At 37.0% G+C, this 26,380-nt stretch overlaps 1 protein-coding gene across 9 annotated transcripts in view; it reads left to right on the plus strand.

Moving 5' to 3' along the window:
• Window positions 1-26,380, plus strand: part of myocd (myocardin) — a 92,594-nt gene that overhangs the window by 16,167 nt on the left and 50,047 nt on the right. The gene's annotated exons all lie outside the window — the stretch shown is intronic.

Here is a 26,380-nt window from a genome sequence, read left to right on the forward strand (position 1 = left end):
AGTAAGTAGTTTTTCTTTGTGGGCTTAAATCCTTCTCACAGGTATGCACTGCACTCTTTAAACATCTGCTTGTGGTCCAGCAATTCAGCTGTCTCTAAACAGGAGGTAAATATTTTGGACAAAAACCACAAAGTATGCGAAGAGACGCAACTTTTCATGAGAGATTTTTGTTTTTTTTCAAGACATGAAAGCAATAATGTTTATTACATGATGTTTCTTCACATAAGAGTAAAAAGCAGAACTTTTCATTCCTTGAAACTTTCTCCAACAATGCATTCTTTATTCGATTTGCATAAGCAGATGGTTTCTATCTTGTGCAATTGCTATGACAGACATCAGTGTGCTAATGGCATTTGCATAACGCTTTCATATATATATATATGTATATATATATATATATATATATAAATCTATTTATTTATTTTTTATTTAAAACGCATGCTTCTATGGTCTTCATGGTGAGTTTCGATTCAGTGGCCAAACATGTGGAGTAAAAACATATGCATTGGTGTTGGCTCGCCTCCTCGCATATTTACAAAATTAGCTGCCGTCGTTGCCGAGATGAAAACACACATGCAATCATGTAACTTTCAGATGTTATGATAGCGACGGTAATTAAGTTTTATCAAAAATCTTAAACACTGATGAGAACTAACACGGCAGAAACATAATATAGCACTGTGACTCCATTACTAAAGCTATACAGACTTGAGTTGGTCAATAGCAGCACTGCCTCTAACATCTTATCAGTCCATCACTGCTTTATATTTGACCCACAGCCAGAAAGTAATTACTCCACTGACATGCAGAATAAAATCATCTGGAATATGTGCACTTGATCAAACTATGATGGTCAAAAATACAGGCATGAGCATGTTAATGTCCTATATACTGTCAATGGCTTGAACTGCTGTGTTTTCATGGTAAGATCTTGAGCCATTATAGACATTTTCACATATGTAGAAGTTCTCTATGTTATTAGTTACTTTCAGTAATGCAAGATTGTTAAGATGTTGCACATGTAGTGCACAAAAAAGAAAAATAAAGGAAGTAAGACAAGTCAACTCCAGCAAGTGGATGTTTATATGCTATGAAAGCCATTTTGAAAAAAGATCATATTACAATGATTTAGAAATCAATTACAGACTTTTACATGATGTGTTTGTTTACTTGGGGACCTTTTTTAAACTCTTTCTTTTTCATTGTTCTTCATTTAATTTCTAATAAAGGCTTATAGACAGTCATAGACAGTAGACAATGAGGGCTATATATATATAAGTGTGTGTGTAAAAACCTAAGACAGTTCCTTTTGTTCTCACAGATGTTTCTATTTTCATCTGTTTCATTCCAAATAAATATCAAACCCATTTCAATCCCCAAATGCTTGTTCCTAGGCCTCTAAAACTTGAAGCTGTGTTATATTCAACCACTAAAATTATGGGGTTATCCCAACATAGGTAAAAACCATCTCACCCTGAAATCCAATCAAGTCGTGGCCCATTTTATATCAGACTTCAAATCAGACTTACTGAGAAAATAATTCATTTGTTTACACTGATACTGATATGGAAAATGTCCCATAAGTCTATTTCTATTCAGCCGGCGGAATTTAAATCCAGTGTATTGATAAAAAAGAGGTTAAAAGTGTTTCCCCAAAGCCTGGATAATAATTCCCTCCAGAATTTTATGATTTTGTGATCCAAAGATGAATGCAAAATTGAGCAAATTCTACAATATTCTAAAGAGCTTTCTATTTTTTAAGTACTGCAAATTTTCTGACAAGTTGTTTTTGAAAAATAGCTGAAGCAAAATCAGATATATCAGTTTAGATCAGTTATAAAAATGCTTTCTCAATAGAAATAGAATTTACTAGATGTATGGGAAAGGGAAGAAAGTACATGGAAAATGAAAAATGTATATATGAGATTGGTGGAACAGTATGACTATTATGAATAAAATACTGATATGGTGTAATATATGTAGTGCAAAATGTGTAGAGCAAAATATATTCTGTGTCCATTAGAGGTTGTGTGAGGTGAGTGAGTTAGTCTAGAAAAAGTGGGGGTTTTAGATATTGTGCTGTTTAAGGGTTTAATTAGACTGCTGGATGAAGCTTCTCCTGATTCTGTCTGGTTTCGCCTTCAGATGTCAGATTATATCCACTCAAATAATACTGTGTGTGTATATATATATACATATATATATATACATATATATATATATATATATATATATATATATATATATATATATATATATATATATATATATATATATATGTATATATGTATGTATGTATGTATATATATGTATGTATGTATGTATATATATATATATATACATTATATATAATTAAAACACCTTAGCTATTTGAATGAAAATGACCTGATTTGAGGGGGATATGGTGACTTGGCGGTTAGCACATTTTCCTCACACATCCATGGCTGGGGGTTCAATTTGGGCAGACAGCCTTGTCCAGAACGACTTACATTTTATCTCATTTACACAACTAAGCAAATGAGGGCTAATGGCCTTGCTCAAGGGCCCAGCAGTGGCAGCTTGGTAGTCCTAGTATTCAAACTCACAACCTTCTGATCAGAATTTATTAACCACTGAGTTACCACATCCCACAAGTTCCATCTCTACTGTGTGTGTGTGTGTGTGTGTGTGGAGTTGCCTGTTCTTTCTTTGGGGGTTTCCTCCAGGTTTGGTAGTTTCTTCCCTTAATCCAAAGACATGCATTATAGGCTGATTGACATCTCTAAATCATCTGGAGCGTGTGTGACTGTACTCTGTGATAGACTGATAACTTGTCCAGGGTGTACCCTTCTCTGTGCCCCAAGTCTCCTGGGACAGGCTCCAGGTTCCCCACGTCCCAGCAGGATAAAGGGCATAGAGAATGAATGGATGGATAGATGACCTAACCTGACCGAAAACAAAGCTCAACACATATTGTACTCAATGTCCTTGCATAACAGGCAAGGAAACATATCACTGCTTTTTCAAAGAGAAAATAGTTTAATATTTTAGGAATTATATTCCAGTCTTGCTTAATACAAAGTAAACCAGTTGAACAAACTTAGCAAAAAAAAAAAAAAAAAACAGCTTGTACACTCCTCTGGAGCAGTTAAACAGCTCATTTGTCCTCTTCAGTCCTGGCTTACAAAGAAAGCTGCTTTTGACCTCTGCATGTAGAAACATTAGGTATTATATACAAGCAATCATGAGTTCTACCAAGAGATAAGAGCTTTAGTAATATTACTCATCATCATTCGGTTCGGTGGTGAGTCACATATTAGTCATCATGGCATCTTTCCTGTGTCAAATACTGTGTTAAAAAGAAAAAAAGAATAAGAGGATTTTTGTAAAACACTGCTTTAATTGCCTTCTCTAACTCTGATTTTTTTTCTGTTGTTCTGCTTAAGTGCAATGTCCATTCAGTGATCGCTCGGATTAATAACTGTTGTGGCAACAAATGACCTCATGGTTCATTGCCTTTATTTCCTGTTAAATGCTACTAACTCAAATTGTGGTAAAGTAATTCTTCATGTTAACTGAATAGCAGATTTATGATACTGGTCACTGGCTACATCATGGGCCAAGGAGGTTCTTTATATGAGAATGGAAATAATTAAGTGTGAAAAAATATTAATCTTGTTAATATACCTACATTATTATATAAATTCACTATTTTACCTCAACTACCCATGCTTTATTTCTCATATAGTCCATCATTTTTTGTCATATATCTCTTATAGCCTTTATATAATATTTCTTTCTTTTTTTCTTCATTTTCTTCATTTACTTCTATGCAAGTCAATTCTGCTATGTAAATTCTTTTTTTTTTTTCTTTTTTTTTTTACTGCATATCTTACTGTGTAATGCTGTGTGTGACTAATAAAGTTTTAATTGAATAATTAGCACAGAATATTGTCTTGTTTTGCCTTTATGCTTCATCACAAGCTAACATGTTACAAATCTGTCATCTCATGCCTTCCTAGCTCGCTAACCAGCAAACTGTCTAACGACTGCTGCTAGCTCATAAAAACACCCAGATCCTACCTTTTTTCATTTTGTCTATTCCTTTGTTTTCTTCTTTCTCCTTCTTTTACAATCCAGAAAGATAAGTCCTCTCGACAGTCCTCCTCCCCTCTGCTTTGGCATACTGCTACCATTCATAACTTCACATACCATAGACTAAAACAACAACAGATTGCATGGGTTTGGTACAATCCTGAGAAAAATACTGCACACTATAAAGACCATCATTCTGATTTTGAAACATTTGATCAGTTTTGTTTAATTAATTAGTCCCTTTAATTAGTCAAACAGATGTTGACAGCTAAGTGTGTTTTTACACTGGTATTATTGCAGCTTGCTCATGCTTATGGCTGACCCTGACTTTTATATTCAAACCAGACTATATATATATATATATATATATATATATATATATATATATATATATATATATATATATATATATATATATATGATATATTGTATTGTATTGCAATTGCTGTGAAACACTGATGATTGACATCCTTTGTGAAGTGCCAATTTCTGTACAATACCCTGACACACAGTATAGCCGCTTCAAAGCGGGTCAGACACCAGAACCTGCACCTGCAAGCTCTCTGTGTGTCTTCCAAATAGCTCTTTTTTCCAAGCTGGGGAAAAAAAAGAAAAGTTAGTCTGGTTTTCGAGCAAAAAAGCACTCAGATGCACAGCACTGGAAATCTGTACACACCAAATCTGACATGAGACCATGACAGATCCAATATGATGTTGTGACGTAGAATGTCAGCTTTAATTCAAGTGTATTTTCATCTCCATTAAGCGAAGCACATATGAAATAAAGCTATTTATAAGTGTGGGTTTGTCGTTTCAGGAGACAGAACAGAATTGGACAGAACAAGCGCTCGGTTCTTTCTTGGCCAGCGTGCGTGCTTGTATCGTTATGTAAACAGAACTTGCAAAAGGTCAGATTTTTTGAGGCTACAAAAGCCAATCACCTGACCTGACCTCTTCTGAGCTGTATTTTATTTAATGAAGATATGTATGAAAGCAAAAATGTCACTAAAACATGCAAACATTGAATGACGGGCTGTTACGGGCTCGAGCGGAGCGGCATGAGGATAACCAGCAACTGCTTGCATATTTCTTTTCCAGTTCTTTAAATGCAGGATTAAGTAAAAGTACTGCTACTATAGTAATAATTCACTTGAGGAAAAATAATTCGGGATAAAAACAATTACTCAGGTAAGATTACACAAGAAATCTGGTGGAAAAACTACTTGAGACATTACACCGCTAATTAGTCTTTTTTGTGTCAAAAAAATACAATGCATTTTCTTCTTTTTTTTTTAAATACAGATTTTATTTTAACCCAGTGAGCCAGATAGTTACAGGCTGCTTAACGTAGCTGGTTGCTTGTGGCTTGCAAAGTTCAGCAACAAGCTAACTAGCGCTTGATAATTTATGTTTCTCGCTAAATAAAAACACATTCACACATTATTGTGACCTTAAACAAGAAGCAGTAGTAGCATTCAGATAGTCATGCACATGAATAGCTAGCTGAGAAGGAAAACTAGCCTTTAAATAAATCAATTCTATCGTGACTAACAAGTGGTTCACAAAAAACGGAAGTAAGACTAGCATAGCTATCACAAAGCATAATATAGCACATTACATTAATACTTCACATTTTCTATGTAAATATCGATTAAATATTAAAGCTATCGGTGCTTCATGTAAGTCAAATATAATCCTAAATGTCTCTCAGTGTGTGACATGTAATACAACTTTGCTTCCTTTGTACTACTTTGTTTACTGACGATGCTGTAAGCAGCCACGTTTCTGAGTAGGAATTCAGAATAGAAGAGGAGCTTTTGTTTGTTGTATGTTAGAACGTTTGAGTTTTGGTCGATTGAAGCATTGCTTTATATGGTTATGCTCAAATCTTCGAGGATTCATATGAAAAGATTGATACTGCATGAAAAGAAGCACAGATTAAGTTTTGGGTTATGGGTTATAGGCAGGGTTAGAGGGCTTAATCATGTTGTTGTTCATGACTAGGATAAAAGCTGTGTGAAATAAATTTATCATTGCTTACTCCCCCTGTTACATTCTGCCGCTTTAGTAAACAAATGCTGTAATCAGAGAAAAGTGTAGCTAAACAGTGTTTCTTTGCAGTAATTTCCCCTGAACTGTTTTAAGCAGCTCTTATCACATGGGAACAAGCGTGCTTATCTGATGACATCAGCCTAAAAAGGCAGCACCGTCACTTCCATGCTACAGACAAACTCGTCAATGTGATACTAATGTGGATTTAAGCAGCAATCAAATAAGAAAAGGAAACTACATTTTCACTCCTTTCGGACTCGCCAAGGAATTCTTTCTTTCGTTCATTCTTTCTTTCTTTCCTGTTATCGCTTTACTGCTCAGAAGATTAATAAAACAAGATGGCCAGTGACAGAATTTTCTATCAGCCTCTTAACATAATAAAAGCTTGGAAATCTACTGCACGGAACCCGCACCATTAGTTCAAGTGTTAAATACACAAACTCTAAAAAGGACAAAACCGAATTCAGATCATCGTAGAAAGTTTCGCCTGATTGTTCCACTGTTTCTCTTTCGTCATGTCAAAATAAGATGTCGTGTCACAACAAGTGCAGCACCATGACGGTTTCTCTGCTTTGCATGTTTGTGTTGGCTCGTTGCACTGAAATGAGTTGTGTGAACATTGTAATCATTCTGCATTATCTGAATCACAATATTATTCTTAATTCTACCACAGCAGCGTTGAATTCGTTCGATTCGGATTGGTCAGATAATGCTGATGAATTTCATTTAGCAGCAACTCTGAAAGTAGTTCCGGCTGAAATTCCGAATCACAGGTTTATATCAATGCACTAACACTTTATCATGTAACAACTCAGTCACAGGGACTTAAATATTTACATTTACAGTATTTGGAAGACGGCGTTTTCAAGAGCCACTTAAAGAAGTTACTTGAAGTCTCTATCATTGAATACATCGATAATGGTTCACTGGATCACAGACTAAGAGTTACCTTTAGTCTAAAAACTCTGTTTGGGAAAAAATATAGCAGGAAAAGCACACAAACAACAAGGTTTTTTGTTTGTAATTGGTGTATCAAATCTAGATCTACATATAACTCTAATAATAAACAGAGAATCAATGAATTTTTTTTCATGAAGGATATTTCACATGCATGGAAGGAGTCTCCAGTGTCAGAGTAAGATTTCCACCATGAGAAAGGCTACAGGAGAGAAGTAGTGTTTAGCAGAGGCTAGTGAGTGGATGACTGTTTATAATTCTGTAAAGTAAAGATGACTTTGTTTGTCACATTTACATTACTGCAGAGTTTTGTTTATCCCAGCTTGTTAGGAATTTGGGGTCAGAGCACAAGGTCAGCCATTATGCAGCACTCCAAGAGTAGCAGGGGTTAAGGGCCTTGTACAAGGACCCAATAGTGGTGCGGGGTTCTAGCTTGAACCCCTGACCTTCTGATCAGTTGCTGAGCCACCACTACCCAGGGGTTTCAAATATTCCAGCTTCTTAGGAAGTCAGGGTCAGAGCATAGGGTCAGCCATGATACAGCACCTCTGGACCAAACAGGGTTAAGGGTCTTGCTAAAGAGCCCTACCGTGAGAGCTTAGTGGTGCTGGATCTGTGGCTTGAACCCCCAGCCTTTTGATCAGAAAACTGCAGCTTTAACAGTTGAGCCATCACTATCCAGGGTTTCATATATTCTAGCTTCTTAGGAAGTCAGGACCTCTGGACCAGGTAGGGTTAAGGGTCTTGCTCAAAGGCCCAACAGTGACAGCTTGTTGGTGCTGGAACTTAAACCCATGACCTTCTGATCAGCAACCCAACCGCTGAACCACTGAATAAAAACCGTCTTGAGGTAATTTCACAACCTTAAATGTAACTATACTGATTAAAAAGTACAGTGTGTGATTTATTAATAAATAAAAGATTTTTATTGTTGTTGAGATGGTACAAGATGGTATGAGTAGTATTAAACACTTCAGGACGTGCTGTTATAAAAAAATAAATACATAAAAATCAACTAAGTGCTGCATCACTCCAGCCCTTCATGGATTATTTTTCATATAACAGCATGCGTGCTGAATCTTATTCCTTACTTATTTATAATTGTTGTTCCATAAACCGTGTTGTATATTCTCACGCACATGGCAACCGGATTTAGACAAACAAAGTAGAACACACTCGGCAGCCCACAAGTCGTGTCTTGCACGTTCAAGTTAAATTAATATTTAGGTTTTCGTGATCTTTTTAAATTGTGTTTCCATGTTTAAGCTTTGCGTGTCAAAACAGGAGATATGAAAAATGACATTTTACATTCCAGCTTTCCAGTCAGATTTCTCAGCTCTTATGTTCATCTCTCAGCTCCTTGTCAGGGGCGAGGTGTCTTTTGCCATATCTAATCTCCAAACGTTTTAAACTCCACAGCATCAGCAGCCCCATATCTCTGATCTAACTCGGTGTTTGGTTCATGTCTGTTTTGGTTTCAGATTCCTGGCACTGGAACTACCATTTGGTTAGAACACAGAATATTGCAGTGTTATACCGCATGAAATGTTCCCCAAAAGAAGTAAATGATTGGTGTCAAGTCCAAACCACAGAGTAACATTTCACACACATAACTTTAATATATTTTACATGACTTTTAAATAGGGAAAAACTGCAGTCTTTACAGAATATGCTACCTGTCAGGTTTTCTGCTTGTTTTTTAGAATCATGGGTTCCATGTAGAACCTTAAATATTAATACAAATTATAAGCGTATAGAACACAGTACATGCTGTGTATTTGGCACAATATACACAATAACCCTATCTACTTCTATTAATATATGCATATCAATATTTTGCGTATATCTTGCCATATTTATGTATTTTTTTATATTACTTTGAATGCTTTTCAAAATTCTCACGAACACATTTATCAGAGATTTCCTTAAAAATGTATCATAACTGTGTGTGTGTGTGTGTGTCTGCATGCTTTTTTTATTTTTTACAAATATCTAAGTAACTGGTCTGCACATAACTTTCCCATGATTCCATCAGACACATTAGGATGTGCAGTTACTGGAAAATAATCGAAATACAGGAATACAGAAAATGAATATGTAATGAACTCTTTATGGTAATAAGTATACAGTATTTGTCTCACAGTACTTCTGAATCCTTAAATCTGACAGCCAGAAGGTGTTGATTTATTTTTCTTTAACAAAACAGTTCCACATTATTTAATGTAACTATAAATGAATACAAAATACAACACGTTGATCTTGTTTGTGTTGGCCCATTGCTGTGTTATAAGCTGAATAAAACACTTCAGGATGTGATATTGCTGGAAAATAAACTTCAGATAAATTGTTGAACACATCTCACTGATCATTTTCCTTTTACAGAACATCCCACAACAAGTGTTTGATTTCTTACATAATTTATCCAGGGACATTATTCAGTTATTTGATATTAGTATAGTATCTAAAATTCTAGGAAATGCATATAGGTCTGGGAGTTTAAGGGTTAAAATTAATGCGTGACATAAATTAAAAAAAAAAATACAAAACAATGGGAAAATTCGAGTTTAGCAGTTCTGTGTGTCTGCACAAGAGCCGATGCCATGGTTTATTTACACGTGCGTTATAAATGATTCCTAAACCTTTAATCTTTCTGGTTTATTTTTTTTCTCTGATTACCTAAGGACTTAAAAGTACATATGCAGTGGCAACTTTATATGCATCACTTTTAATAAGGTACAATTTCTTTGGTACAGTATATCACAGAATGAATCTACATTCAACTTGTTACACATTTCTCTCTTATTATTTATTACAAAAGCAGACAATGTACAAAGATGCGATAGCATCAGAGAGAGAGAGAGAGAGAGAGAGAGAGAGAGAGAGAGAAAACAAGTTTAGATTCCTCAAACTTTTCCAGTAATCATAAAGAGCCTGACAGTAATCTAAACACACATACACAGTGTACAATATTCAGCTTTGTTGTCCAGAGAAGAAAACCATTCCTCTACAGTGGTTTATAGTAAGAGAAACAGAGTAAGCTGGTGGAACATTCCTCTCTGCTTAACCGAAGACGGAGAGTGTCTTTGGACGTGTCAGGTAATGTCTGCACTGGATTTAACAGCAGCATGATTTGTAGCTTTTGTGGTTCTTTGATGCACATCGTGCTTTTTGGAAGATTCACGACTGAAAGTGTAGATTCCAGTCCATATCTCCGCGTGTCTTGTAAAGTCAGCGAATGTCAAATCAGAGCAGTGCTATAGTACAGTAACATAATGACAAGGCCAAGATATAGAGGCAATGGAAAGGAACCAAGTCTGAACGTTTTAAAGCGGCGCTCGGTCTGATATCAGCTGTATCATGGAACACCTTCAAAAGCAAAGTTCAGGTGTTCAGTGGTAAGTGCTAGAGAAGAGTAATGTGCTTCAGGTGGTGGATGAGGTTACAACTGTAGCTCAAGTCCATGGGAAAAAGGCTGACAAGAAGGAAGAAGAAACACCTTGTACTCCATTGTAGAATTAACAAAAGCTGGATGTGTGAGCTGAAGATAAAAATACAAATCCTGCTACCTGCATTAAAGTAGACCAGAACAAAAGACCGAGAGAGTATTTCTCTATATGCTTTCCAACAAGTACTGCTTTTGTTCAGCTGCTCCTGAATGCACATCATAGCCCTTCTTTAAAGTATTTGTTTGAAACTGTTTGTATAGTTAAGCTTTTTTTTTGTTGGGATTTGTATTAATGTTTTATCATATCTTTCACTCCATATCTTCATGTTTCAGTTTTGACCTTCCATAAAAAATACATAAACGCATAACCCAGCAGGGTTAAAAGCATGCCTGACCATTAAAGAGAAGATCTGGCATAAATTCTGTCAAAATTTTTCAATCTTATCAGACCTGTTTCTAGTAAGCCTCTATGGATATGGGCAAGACCTGCCCACCCAAGTTGCCGTGCAAGCAGTGACAACCTGGGACTCTTGTCTCTCCACATATCTCACGCGACCTTAAAGTAAATACACTCCCTTTCTGAGGGAGCATGGAAACTTATTATTACCCCAGATGCCTAGACCGTTCACGTCTTAACCCCACAAATGTAGCCTCTGCATGCGAGGCACAACAATGAATTATTGGGCGATTAAGAATAACTAACTCTGCAGTGGAAAAAGGCGCTTGTGGCCAACTGATACAGCCTCGTTCCCGCTGGACAGCCTCACTTCCAAATGCACAAGAAGGTGAACGGATGCCTAATGTATATCAAAGTTGCTGCTGAGTGTCTGATGCCGTATCACTCTGATATTAAGGCACAAATATTCTCTAAAACAAATGCCAATGCATATTTTCATTTTTTCTTGTGTGTAGCGTGCTTATCAGGATCATGCCTTCCTTATCACATCATGCATAGCTTTACATTTTCTCTAGAATATCTTTATAATCCCTACAAGAATTTATTCAGAGAAAAAAATATATTTCTCTGCTTTCTGTAGCGCTCATGTTTTGAAGTTTAGATACCTAAAACATATTTCATTTTATGCCATAAAACATTTTATTCCCACATGGGACCTGTTGCTATTACAAGCACAGACAAAATAGATATTTACACGTGCCCAATTTTTTTTTCCTAAAGTTCAAGTCATACTGACAGTTTGAAAAGGTTCCCATGACGGAGCCATTCCAGCAGTCTGGGCGTGTCCTGCCAGTCATTTATTTTAAACACTAAACTCATGGGAAAGCTATTTCTGGACTTGTTCCTCTGACACTGAAAATACTGCCAGTTGTTTATTAACAGGTGCAAAGGCACAATGAACTAAGAATAGCTTATTAAATAAACCCACATCAAAATAGTTTTCCTACAAAGGGACATTGTGGTTAAAAGGGGTGCTAAAAATACATTTTGTTGTTTTGTTTTTTTTCCACTGATAATTGAGAGCTGATTAAATGTTACTTGTATAGGCTTGCTTGGGCTGCAAATGTAAACAGAGTTTTTCTAGCATCATCAGTAGGATAGCTATGTTTTGTCTATGATTTGTCCAAAAATGATTAAGAACCTTGTAAAGCTTCTTGAAAATAAATGACCCATGATCATCATGGTCATCGCACCCATGTTCAGTTCAGTAACACATTTGAGAGTGCTTGCAAAATGTGAAGCTCACTGGAAATAAAGTATATATCCCCCATCTGCAATACAAAACTGTTGAACCAAGAAATGCTTCTATGTCATTGTGGGTATTTAACCTCCACAGATGTAGTATTACATATTAGGTTTTGATACCCCAGACAGAGAGAGAGAGGGAGAGATGGATTGGGTGAGTGGATGAGTGGATAGAGCCTCTGGGAGCTGGGCGACCCATGTGACAATCCCTGCCCCTTTTTGTTTTTCCCACACAAAACATCATGACGTGGGCTTAATCGTTGTTGCCTCACTTAAATGAGTGGGTTTTGTTTTCAAGTGAATACTTATCTAAGCTGACTTATAGCTCAGGGAATGGCTGCATATTTGCTTCTAAAGTAATCATTTACTCATGGTAATAAAGAGAAAGGTTACTTAAACATTTCATATTAAATTATATAGAGGTCAGGTCACCTCAAACGCCTTCTTCAGGCTGTTGTGGAAGATGTGAGCAACAAAATATTAATGTGTACTGTGTCACTGATGGTCTCAGAAGAATAGAAAATATGAAATCGTTACTTTTAGATGGTACTAGCCCAATTTCAATCCCAAACCCACACATGATTCCGATGAATTTCCAAAGATCACACATGTATACACTAAACTCGAAAGTTGGTCTGCTATTTCCCTGAGAATGTGGATGTGTGAAACTGGATTTATCTTTCCCGCGGGACTGTAAATATCACTCTAACCCTGGGTTCTTCTAACACTGACTACATCTGAAAAAATGATACATTAGTAGAGTTCGGCTGGCAAGTCCCATCTCATGCAGTCTCTCAGGGCTGATCTGATGCACCAGCCCCTGGCATTCTGATACACTAAGTTCTAAAGAGGCCCATCTGGGTCTAAACTCCCATAGGAGCACCAGTGAACAGTGACCCTGCTTGTTTCCCAGCTGCCATTTTACTCACACACACTGGGGAGGTTCTTTGCTGTCTACCGCCCTTTACCACCCAATGCTATTTGCAACCTAAAGGGGTTTCCCCTTGCTTCAATCCCCAAAGGGTTATCATGGCTTGTGTCCATTGGCATTTTTTTCCAGCCAAGCTTCGATTCAAAAATAAGAGTAGTCACGCAGTGTAATGGAACTATAAATGAATGTCACCGGAGTTGATATTGAATATATTTTCAACTGATATATAAGCAGTGATTTGTCAACCCCCTGTCTAGCAGTTCTCCTCCCCAGTGAAAATAACGATGGGAATTCCCATACATTCAAAAAGTCCTCTTGGAAGCTATTAAGACCTGGAGTATTTCTATATTCCAGAATTGTGTCCACTGTCCCCAAATATGTCTCCAGTGATGGATGCATCTGTACGCTAAACTGAAAAATTATGTTTTGTAAGGATTATTTGCCTTACTCAAACATAGATTTCACCCCAGATAGCGGATAGTCTATAGCCATAAATACAGTTCCAGAAGTACTTTCTGCACCCAGAAAAGTTGGGAACGACTACAAGCCACTCCGAAACATGTTGTTACTGACGGAGATGGTGACATAAATCTCCACCAATGGCTCATCAAGTCATAACAATCACGGTGCTCGACAACAAGCCAGACTCCCAGGATCTGACCACGAAATTCCGCCTGGCCCCAAATACTAAGCAAGCATGTGGGTACAGAACTCAGCCTTGTTTGTCTCTAAGCCTTGTGGAAGAAAGCAAGGGAGCGTGTTCCCACTCAGGATCAGGGGAAGGAAGCCTCCCCTGCATTTCTTGGCGGTCCACACAGCCCTGGGTCCTGCTTTGACCCCTAGGGTTCAGCAGAAATGGCCAAACTCTGACAGCAGGGACTGACCTGGATGCTGGTTTCACTCTGTTTGTCTAAAATAGCAATCGCTGTGGGCCAATTACTAGCTCAAAGGGAATGTAGCCAGTCTTCAACCATATAAAAGCTTTCCATTGCACTGATGATCAAGAGGCTGAAATTTCATATAAAGTGGGTTCATATTTCCAGAAAAAAAGATGGCTCTGATGATTAACAAATGTAAGAATAAATGCATTTAACATTTCAGAGAATACATAAGCTAGTTAAATTAAAAGAGACATCAAAGTACTGCAGATTAGCATGCAGTCAAAAGTTTAGAACAGAACAAAACTGTAAGGTACATTAAGAAAAAGTTAACTATTTTTGCTCATTTTGAGAGCAAACTAATTTTGCTAATGTGTTTTTGTTTCCAGTATTATTTTTGAGCTCCTTAGCTTTATTGTTTTGTTTTATTTATTTATTTATTTATGTCCATTGTTAAAGGTTCTCTAGAAATAAAATTGAATTGAATGAGTTTTGAATTTTAGCACATCTTAAGGGTTCGTGGGCCGTAAAAAAGGTGGACTTTGGTAATGCTTGGTCAACAGGAAGTTTACCACACTTACAAAATGAATTTTGACCAACATGACCAAATGATCTTTACTCCGACTTAAAAACTTTTCTATTCCATAAATGTTAGCTTATTTTTAACCTCAACAACACTTTAGTTAGCAAACATGGCTAGCGAGATAACTAATATTAACTGCAACATCGATTTTTATTTTCACACATCAGTAACTTTATATAATGTTTTCCTGTCCAAATTGTGCTTTAATTTTTGTTTTGAAAGTTAACAAAGTGTTAATAGAAACATAATTGGCTACTACCTTGTTTCTGGTTAAATTAACTCATGTCTAAAGAAATATCAGCACCAAAAGACTAATCAGTTATTTGTATTTCATTTATGAATCTATTTTCTCAGCCTACAAAATAGTACTTATCACTGGTAATAAATAATCTTTGTGCGTTTGTTTGTTAGATCATGAAATGAAAATGAAAGTTTTTAACTACCTAGCATATGTGTGCTGAAAATGATACCATCTGGATTGCATGATCTGTTGCTCTTTAAAGCTGTAATAATATTTTTATTGAATTACTATTAAAAGCAATATGAAACTATATAGAGAACACACTAAAAATGTTCAAGTAATTAAGTAAGTAATGTGATGTGACTGTTGAAGCAAGTGTTTTATATACCTGGATGAAAAAAAATGATAAAAGGAAAGTCAGTGGATATATTGGTTGGTATTAGAGCCCCGTCTTGTCAGCCCTGTTATAAATGCTCAGCCAAGGCCCCTTCCCTTTAGAGTCTACATATTTAGTGCTTAGAAAAACAAACATGGTGGAATGCAGTGGTGCCCAATGTGAACCAAAGCTTTAATATAAAATGGGAAAAATCCCTGTTGGGCACAGACAGATCATCTAAGCTGTAAAAAATGAAATGGTAAACAGTTTGGATCATTGGATTATTAGTTTAAAAATCAGTTGATAAACTTTCTAAATATTTTGCTAGCTTATGAGATGCCGTGTGAAATTATTTCAGCTAGCAGTGTTTATAAGCTGGCTAATTATATTGTTAGAAATAATGATACTTTTTTTTTTTTTGCGAACCAGCTGCACTAAAAAGTTATTAAACTAAATAAGCTAAGCAAGCTACTGGTTCGGTTCTTGTAAGATCACTAATTAAATAAGCTAGTAAAGTTCATGTTGCTAATTAAGCAAGGAAAGAGAGTCTATAAAAATCAGTGAGATGTTTTGTTTTGAATTTAGCAGTTTTTTTTTCTTTTGCTTGTAAATATCATGTAGATTGGATCGGTTGTTGAATCGTAGAGTAGGTGAGGAGAAGATGCTAACAAATCATTTGCAGAAGTTACTGTAAATGCTAGAGCTGTAGTTAATCCTAATACACTTTGAAATGTTTCACTGTTGAATTCTCCAATCTGGTCAGAAGGAGTTTAAGGAGACTTTCTATATGAAAGCAGCTCTGCCGGTTTATATTAATTCTGCACATTGACAGGTTTATATTAATGCACTTAGTCTAATAAAATATTGTTGGTGTAGTAACGAGTATTTTACACAAAACTGGTGTATCAATCACTGATGTGGTGAAACTTTCGATATGTAGTGTTGAGCGCAGTTTATTGAGTGTTTTGAGATCAATCTAAATTCCTATTGACCAACAAACATAAAGAGAACACCTCCTTCTCACTTGTTAAACTTACTTCCTTGTTAAAAATGTGCCAGACGTCATGAAGGAAAGAGGGGGGGAAAGGGGGAAAATCCATTTTCAAACAAACAGGATTTAAACAAATTGAAGTCTGATTTAATTATCATGGATCTGATTTAATACTTTTTATCTTATCCTATTTCATAAACACTATAACCTCATTTTGACATTTAAGCTCTTGTTTTTCATTTCATTCCCCCACACACTGTACATCATCCTTGCATCATTAACCACCCAGTTCACCACAGATTCCCCACTGGACTTTCTTTGCTTTGAGTATACTGTTTTTAAAGGGCACTAACATATCGATGTGTCATATATCATCATAGCCGAAACCCCTGGGAGGTCCGTCGTAAAGGCATTTTCACTTATTGCAGTGTTTTCCTTAAGGTAGTGTGCTCTGCTCTTCTGCCACATACATCTCGTCCTTTCCCTCTGGGGGTAAACAGTTTGCCCATCTCTTGCCCTGGGCCTCTGGTGGGGGTGGTGATGGAAGGGGTTGAGGTGTGTGTTGGAAATCCTGCAGGCATGGAGAGGATTAACACAGGCAGCTTCTGGCCCAGCGTGTGCTGCATAATTGAATTTCATGCTTGGGCCTCCCCTCTGAAGTTGTGTAGCAAAGCAGTCATTTGAAAAGAAAGCTATTAGTCAAGGCCTCAGAAAAGCTGCAGTTTTTGGTGAAGAAAGCCAAAGATTACGAGGCACCAGCCTTCAGTACACAAACGTCATGTTTTGCATAGAGGGCTGTGACAAACATTAAATAGCTCTGATGAGCTTGTTTTCCACCCTGTTATCCTTCTTATACACCTATCTCAGGAACACAATAGACCAAAAAATAAGGAACACATAACTTCTTATCTAATTTTTTTCATAAGTAGGAATTAATGCATGCACTAGTTCTTAGCAAATAAGAAAGTGTACAAATAAATATTACCCATTATGCATGCCACTAAATAATGAATTCCATTTAGAATATTTGTTCTGCAGCACTAAACTAAACTCTAAAGCCACGTTCATACATAAAGCAATTTTATTTCCACAAGTCTCCAATTGCTGTACTGTGAAGTCACAAGTAGGCCTTCCTACTACTGGTTACCATAGTAACAACATTCAACTGGTCAACAAATAAATGTTTTTGTGGCTAAAATGAAACATTCTGGAGGGAGATTTTGATGCAGGAGAAGTAGTGTGTTTTCTTTGCCACAGATCACTTGTGTTCTACTGTCTCTTCTCTCATTGGTACTCGCTGCACCGAGTCACTTCATATTTGCATTTCAACAAATTTGTCAAGGTTAATCATGTCACCAGAAGTTGGCATCTCTGGTGGCTTTGTCACTGCAGTCTCTGTAAGTGTGAACCTAGCATAACACAATGTATGTTATAAACACAGTAAAGCTTAATAGTCAAGTGTGCCTCTTATGTCTGTGTATGAATTTTGAAGTCTGAATGTTTTGCAATGGGAGTGGTCGGGTAATGCATCAGGTTCGTGGTTTGGATCAAAAAAGTTCCTAAGATCAAGTTTCTAAGGATCTGAAGGAATTTGGCATGTTCTCCCTGACTCACCTTCCATACCCAAGTCAATGACTGAACACGGAACACAAACTGCTTTGAATCCACATAGCAGATCTAACCTGGAGTCTCTGCTCATAGTGGTGACTATTTATCTTGATCATCTATATTGGACATGACTGCCAGCGGTATGTTACAGATGGCCCAGATTATCCAGCATGAGCATAAAGCAACCTACAGTATATAGTAAAAAAGATATGTTTAACTTAATTTTTATAATTAGCTAGCTTCTTTTTTTGGTGCATTCTCCACTCAAGAATATACAGATATCTGTAGAAGTAAGGCAGAAGCTTTTATTTGTCACATACATTACAGAACAATGTAATTCTTTTCTTCACATATCCCAGCTTAGGAAGATGGGGTCAGACTCGATACACTGACCCTGGAGCAGAAAGGGCTCTTGGCAGTGCTGGGGTTCAAACCACCAACCTTTTGATCAGTAACCCAGAGCCAAAAAGCAGTTCAATATCTTACAATAGCATACCTTATTGGTGGGCTGGCCACGCTTAATAAATAGGTGTGAGAGTGTCAACATGATGCCCTGACTAGTCTGCCCAGAATGTACTCTATCCTTGTACCCAGTGTTCAGGGATAAGCTTCAGATCCACAGCATCCCTGAATTGTATAAGCTCTTTCAGTGAAAGAAAGGAATCCAATAAGGATTTAGTGCTAACCACAAAGTTATGAAATACATGTCTGCCAACTACTCTGTGGTTGAATTCAGGAAATAAAGTGGAATCAGTACCAGAGTTATTGAGGTTCTATATATCACTTCAGGTTCCTAGGCTATAGCACCTGGTCTGAGCAGACAGAGAGATGTCCATGTCCTAATGTCTAGTAATTACTCAGTGAGTGACAGAATAAAAATCGCTTAACTTCCTTTAACATGTGAGCAAGGCAATGGAGTTAAAATCACATTCATTGTGGACACTCTCGTTCTGATAGAGAAGCGGGATGAGTCATGTTTTTTCTAAAGCTATGACATCATGATGCATGACCTCACTTCTTCTGCTCTCTTCCCTGGGATTTGTGGGATTTTAGAAGGGAGTAAAGGTGCACTGTCCTTATGTTTGGCAGCACAGTAATCCAGAAACATTTAAGTCAGTGGGACGGTACAGTGTTGGCTGATGTAAGACAATTAGGACAAGCTATTTGAATATCTTTGATGTGTGTTGTGACCTGTATAGAGAATGCTCATGTTGCCTAAAATGGCATTATTATTTGCCGTAGAAATGTTGGTCAATCCAATAGAAACATCTATATTTTCTTGCCTTGCAGTGAAACTCAAAAGCATACTTTTATTACAGTCTGCATGGAAAAAAAAAACACAAAAAAATCACATTGATCTTATCATAATTGTCTTATCAGACAATTTCAGAGACGTAATTCAAAAGTAAAAAGTAGTTTTTAAAGTTATTGTTTAGGTTTAGTAATGATGTCGTTGTTCAAAAGCTTCTGGAATATTCCAGATCGCTTCCATTATCAAATACAGATGTACCACATTATCGCATCTGCGAATGAGCCAGCACTGTGATTAATCTTTATTTTGGACTTACGTTTCTCTCGTGCCAAAAATATAGTAATTGTGTTAGTTTAGTTCTGCCGAATCTAAGAAAATGAATGACAAAGAATTTACCCTGGAAAAATAGCTATGTTCTGCAGTCAGTGTCCCATATCCCTCAGCCTACAGACTTTCAGCAGATAATACAAGGCCTGAGGGGATTCATTAGACCACAGCACAAATAATCCTGTAATATAAAGGCGTATATAGCATGAGAAACAACATAAATTCGAAACAAACACAAAAGAGTAGGAGTTTAAAAGAAACAAATATGGCTTTCGTTTAAAGAATGCTTTCTGAAGCTTCCAGCAAATCACAAGAACTCACACGATTCACTTAAAATTAAATGGAAAACATGACAAAACTAATATTCCTAAAATCCCTTGATCAGAATTTCTTTGTTTTGTTTCATGAGGTGGAAAAAAAAATGGTTTTAATGACTATGCTACACAGCAAAGTTCAGCTGTGAAAGTCGTAACACAAAATGGTGTATATAAATGAAACTTTTAATGAAAACAGACTTTGATAGGAGGCTTCAGGAGGACATCGTAGGTCAGCTGTCACCTTCTCTGTTTGTTGAACGTGGAATAACGAAATAAATCAGCGTGTGGAGTGGTCTCGAGCTGCCCTTTTAGCTTGTGCTAAAGAAAGCCCTGTAAAATCCACCACATCTTATTTTACAAGTTTGCCAGGAGTGATCCAACTGAAAATAATGATCCTTCTGTGTCTTACATTTGTTTAAATTACATGCCCTGTGTAAACCTTTGCTAGGCCACACGAAAGCATTGGCTCCTTATGTAGTGGATTTGAACAGATATTGTGCAGTGCTGTATTAGGTGTTGTGTTAATACTGAACTTTGTATTGCAAGTTGTACAGTGTGTTCTGGCCTTCGTTCCTGACCGCAGGGTATCAGAAATCTTTTGTGTTTTGTGTTTCATATGCAACACGGCACCGTGTCACACATGATACTCAATCTTGCTGCCTTTCGTTTATCGTAAATGGCCTGTAAGTGCAGAACCGACTAACAAACAGAACACAGCAACAATTCAGAGAATGCAACAAATTCAGATGAATAATACAAATACAGAAAATTCAGAAACAGAAGAACATTAAGTGGAAACAGAAAGGGAAGGTCCTTATTAAACACTGCATACAGTGGAGTCCAAAAAGTCTGAAGCCACTAGAGAAAATGCTTCTGTTTGGCATTCTTCTTCAACATGTGCTTCAATTAAAAGGATACGACTCATAGAAAATTTTATACATGGTCAATATCACAAATTTGCTTACATTTACAGTAAATTAAAAAAAAAAACTTAAAAATTGAAATTGTGCAACATATTGAATAGTGAATAGTCAAATACTCTGCTTGGGAAAAGGAAAAAGAATTGGATTTTTGCACCCTGTTATCTATTTAGCCTCGTCAAAGCTATTTAATTTGACGTTACTTATGCTAATTATACGTTAGTTATGAATTTTCACCATTGCAATTGGCAGCATAACAAAATCACTGCCAGTTGAAGTGAATAGCAGTGATTATCTTATTAGATTGCTGCATATGAAGCCACCTGCAATGGGCATGTGAGCATTAGAACTGGACCATGGGGCACAGGAAAAAGGCAGCCTGGTCTGATGAATAATGTTTTCTTTTGCATTATGTGGCACCCGGTACTAGGATGCACTGTGGAAAGAAGGCAGAGTGATGTTCTGAGCAATGTTCTGCTGGGAAACCTCTGGTCCTGGATGTTACTTTGACATGTACTTCCTACCTAAACATTGTCGCAGACCAAGTACACTCCTTCATGGCAACAATATTCCTAATGGCAGTGGCCTCTTTTAACAAGATAATTTAACAGAAAATTGTTCAGGAATGGTTTGAAGACCATGACAAAAAGTTCAGGGTGTTGACTTTGCCTCCAAATTCCCCATATCTCAATTTGATGTGCATCTGTGGGATGTGCTACACAAACGAATCTGATCCATGGAGGCCCCACCTCACCACTTACAAGATTTAAAGGATCTGCTGATAACATCTTGGTGCCAGATGCCACAGCACACCTTCAGAGGTCTTGTGGAGTCCATGCCTCGATGACTCAGAGCTGTTTTGTGGCACAAGGGAGACCTAAACCTTATTAAGTTTGAATGTTATGGCTGATTGGTGAGATGAAAGCCCTGGATTAAAATAAGCACAAACAAGCTTCCTATAAGCTGGTATTTCCTCAGACTGATACTCACTGTAGCCAATCAGCAACAAGCATTTTTGAATTTCCAGGTTGAGTTTTGTTGTTGTGTTTTAGGTTTGTTGTTGTGTTTTGTCCTTTGCACCATAGTTTTTGCTGTAACACAGCAGTGCATTGTATTGGCTCAGCTTCTGTTTTTGTGTGTTTTTCTGTCCCTGGAGTTCTTCAGAAGAGGAGTCATTAATGAGATCACAGTTTCTCTCTGCGATAAGAAGAATACAGCAATCTATAGAGCCTTATGCTTATAAGGAAGTGTTGCTTTAGAAGTGATGCTAAAACAGCCTGCTTACCATCAAACTGCAGAATAGGTCAGATGTAAAACCACATTAGCGAATAAAAGTCGCAGAAACCAGAGTGTCTTCTGTTTTTCACAAAATAAAGTCCGCCTACTTTCACAGTTACAAGCCACATGACTTGTGGCCACTTTTTCTGTATGCAAAACTGGAGACTGGCTGATTTACTTATTCCAAAATACTTCATACTAAAAACTCTCTAATAACTTTAAGGAATTGTTTGTTGGAAGCTTTTTTTTTTTAAATTAGTGGTCTAAAGTTTACCAGGAAGTGCATATGGACTAAATGCAGAGCACTGCATCTTGAGCAAACCTCAAGATCCAGGAAGCTCGTGGCCAGATATGAGACCCTTGGGTACGTCCCAAATCACATACTAATGCACTATTCTGTGCCATTGTGTAGTATAAATAGTGTGAGTAGTTTGTTCACACTGAAAATTCCAACGAGAAGAAGTGCACTTCAAGCATCCGGATGATGCATTTATTCAACTGAAAAAATGAAGTGCGGAATGTTGGACACTTCATTAACACAATGATCGCAGCTTTGAGGGGGGGGGCTTCCAGGCTGGTGATGGATGAGAAAAAAATCAAGAAGGCTGACAATATTTCAGTAGACAAGACATTTTACAAATTAGCCCACATTTGTGTGATTTATTTTTCCAATAGTTTAAAACCTCACTGTATTCTGTTGAAGCTAGCAGTGTCACGTTACGTGCATTTGATTACTTTACGTTCAAATCGTTGGGAAATGACGTGTCATGTAAGTAATTTCCCATCGAATAGGAAAAGGCTGGTGTTTCATTTGAGATACTACATTCCTACAGTTCATACACTAGACTCTAGAGTACATTATTTGGGCAAATGCTCTATTCTATATATTTATTTATATATGTTTTTTGACTCTGGGTATTCCTCTAAAGCTAGCAGCATCATATTACATGCATTTGAGTTGATTTGCCAATAACTGGGAAGCAGCTTATACCTCGATTAGTAAAAACCATTAGAGTTCTTTTTGAGATAATACAACACCAAAATTCATACACTAGACAGTAGAGTATATAGTGCATAGTGTATAGTGTAAAGTTCATCATTGGGACACAAGCTTGGAACACAACTTCTGTGAGCCATGAGCAGAACATTTGAACCTGGTGGCCTTGCTCTAACTTATTTATTATCTGGTTTACCAGAAATGTTGGGATTTACTGAAACCACTGTGATTTGTCATGGGTAATATTGTTTTATGTGTGAAAACATTGTGTACAGCCATCTCGTGTTTCTAGCTCTGGTCACACACACACACACACACACCTGTTTATCATAATAACACACCTCAGGCAGTATGTCTAATATCTAAAGTACAGCATATGTAACATGAGTGAGAATTCTCTGACTTAAAAGCTGGCACAGTACTGCAGGGCATTGTATAAAGCTGTTAAAAGCCTTTTTATCAAGTGCTGGAATGTGAACAAACCAGGATGTTTTTTGTGACACCAGTTAGTAGAAGGACCTGAAAAAATGCCACTGTTTTAGCATGAAGAGATCATACCCTCAAATCAAACCCTCACCATTAATATCTGATAATTCACTGTATAGACACTAAAGACTATAAGAAACCCATCTGAATTTAGAAAACACTTATTTGAGTGAGCACAAAAGTACTTTATGATTTTGTATCTGTCCTTTTATATGCACCGCAACATGCTATGTTCTTGCTGACTACCTAATTATACCATGCATTCACAGCATTTGGCAGATGCCCTTATTCTGAGCACCTTCAATTTATTCCATTTTGTTATACAACTGAGTAACTGAGAGTTAAGGGCCTTGCTCAGGGGCCCAGCAGTGGCAGCTTGGTGGAGCAGGGATTTAAACTCACAGCCTTCTGATGAGTAGTCCAATGACTTAACCACTAAGCTACCCCACCCCTACACTGTCACCTGAAGACCTTTTTTTTTATTATTTTTTAAAAAAATTTTATGATTGAAGCTTGCCACGTTGGTTTAGTGGTTAACATATTTACCTCACAACTCTGGGGGTTGGGTTTGTATATCTCTGTGCTCATGGGGTTTCCTCTGGTTTCCTCTTCCAGTCCAAAGAAATGCGTTGTAGGTTGATTGGCATTTCTAAATGAGCCATAGTGTGTAATTGTGTGTAAGTGTGTGTGACATGCCCAGTGATGAACTGGCAGCCCTGTCCAGAGTGTCCTTCATCTTGTGGATAGACTCCAAGCTCTCTGTGACCCTGTGTGGATCAATTGCTTCAGAAAATGGATAGATGATTGAAGCCCCTGATCCAATAATGAACCCTCTTTCAAAATCCTGTGCCATATTCATCCAAAATTACAGTCAGCTGGACCTGCTCAGTATTTTATTACACTTATATATTTATATTATCCCACAAAGCATGGTAGAGTATTAACTGTATCCAGACCAAAGCATCCATGTTTCTTCATTTATTTACTCAGGTATATATACACAGCTTTAAACATGACGTTATACATTACATTTTAGCAAAATAGTATTTAAATGTAATTTAATAAACTTTAATAAACATTTTAATAAATAAATAAATACTTCACCAGGTCAGGAGGCAGATTTTGTGATGTAAGTATAGAGAATTTATAGGGCAATGTGTGTTATGATGATTTTGGGGTCAGTTTTGTAGCATTCAGGGCATGGAAAAATGATGGTTAAAAAAAAAAAGAAGTCAAGCCCCATTAACCATAGACACAAATATCAACCCACATGCGCAGGAAAACCACACACCTGGCAACCCTGTTAAAATCCTCAAACAAATTATAAGATGAAAAAAATCCATGCATTGTGGTACTTTTGTACTTTTACACAGAGCATGTATCATAAAAACTAAAGCAGTGAACTGGACTGACCAGGGAATGTGATGTTCCACAAAATGTCAACTAGACAAATAAGTTCTTCTGGCTTCTTAGCTAAACCCGGCTAACTTGTAAATCGCATGCTAGTCAGAGCGCTGTGTTTGCCAAAGGCTCCTCTGTGTTAGTTGTTTTTCAGAGCACTTTGTCCTCAATCTGACATGCAGAACTCCAGCTTCTCAAAGCTGTGAAGGGTTCTAGGGTGCTAAATCCCCAGAGGCTCCAAGACTGACCGAATTCCACTGGCGAGAGCTTTGCTTGTGTTGGAGGTTGAGCACAAATCAAGCAAGAAGACCAGGGAAGATAAGATGACTCTACACACGTCAGAATGTTCTTTTATTTCCACGCAGAGAAGGTTAAACATGTGCGACAGCCATTCATTATTGAGCTTGTGTGTCTGTAACTCCACACATCCGCAAAATACGATCTAAGTTGTGTTCCTGGGTCACTCTCGGACTCTGTATTTGTTTGACTTTGCTGAAACGATAAGCGTAAAGGAACACGGAAATCTATAAGACTTTAAGCTTATAAGGAAGTGCAAGTTTTCAAGTGTTAGTGTGGCGCTAGCCTGCTTGCTATCAAACTGCAGAATAATCTGGATTTAAAGGCAATTTATAATGCAGAATAAGATGACGATGACCTGGGACTTGCCAGTTCTTTAGTGGAATGCCACATTTTTTACTGTTTACTAATCAGAGCCTTTTGCCAATTAGACAAAAACAAACTGACCATATTAGTACTGAGGTATTTAGGCTTTTCTAAATTTACATTTATAAATCCCTTGGAAAGAAGGACCGCTCTGTTCCGTTAGTATGATACACTTGAAACAACATGCTCGAATTATCATGACCCTTCAGAGTTCAGCTAAGTCTATCAGCGCACAAGCAAAACATTCCACCAACAATCAGGGAAAATGAGGAATATAATGAAAGAAGAATATTTCACAACTATTCCCTTTTAGACGTCTTTGAGAAATTCTATTGATTGAAACGGAGTCGTTCTCTGATTTGCTAGATTAATTTCATGTATATATTGTGGAAGAATTCTAAATGAACTCAAATACAGGTTCCATAGTAGAAAGTGTGTCTGGTGGGGAATCACTGAAATTATACTTTGGTAGGGACCAAATTTCTCCATGGCAAGAGGAATTTCTGACAGGTTTAACATTATGGCGACCTTTTGGTGGTCACTATGCGGAACCAGCCAAAAAAGCTTTTATTATAGTAGTTATGCCAATATGAAGTCCTGACAAGGAAAGTAAGACAAGTTTGTGTGTGTGTGTGTCTGTGTGTGTGTGAAAGGCTCTATAGAAAAATATAAATAAATAAATAGGAGTAACCTACCATGTGAGGACCAGCAATGCTTTTCATTAAAGCTCTATTTTTTTTATTTTGTTACTTTTCTTATTTCAGAACTGAAAAACAATTTCTTTGTGGTTACTAAATTATTATTTATTGAAATATGATTATTATTATTATCAGTAATAGTAGTAGTAGTAGTAATGGTAGTAACTAAATTTATTAACTAATTCTTTTAGAAAATATATAAA

This window comes from Hemibagrus wyckioides, linkage group LG13, assembly GCF_019097595.1.
Source record: "Hemibagrus wyckioides isolate EC202008001 linkage group LG13, SWU_Hwy_1.0, whole genome shotgun sequence".
NCBI lineage: Eukaryota > Metazoa > Chordata > Actinopteri > Siluriformes > Bagridae > Hemibagrus > Hemibagrus wyckioides.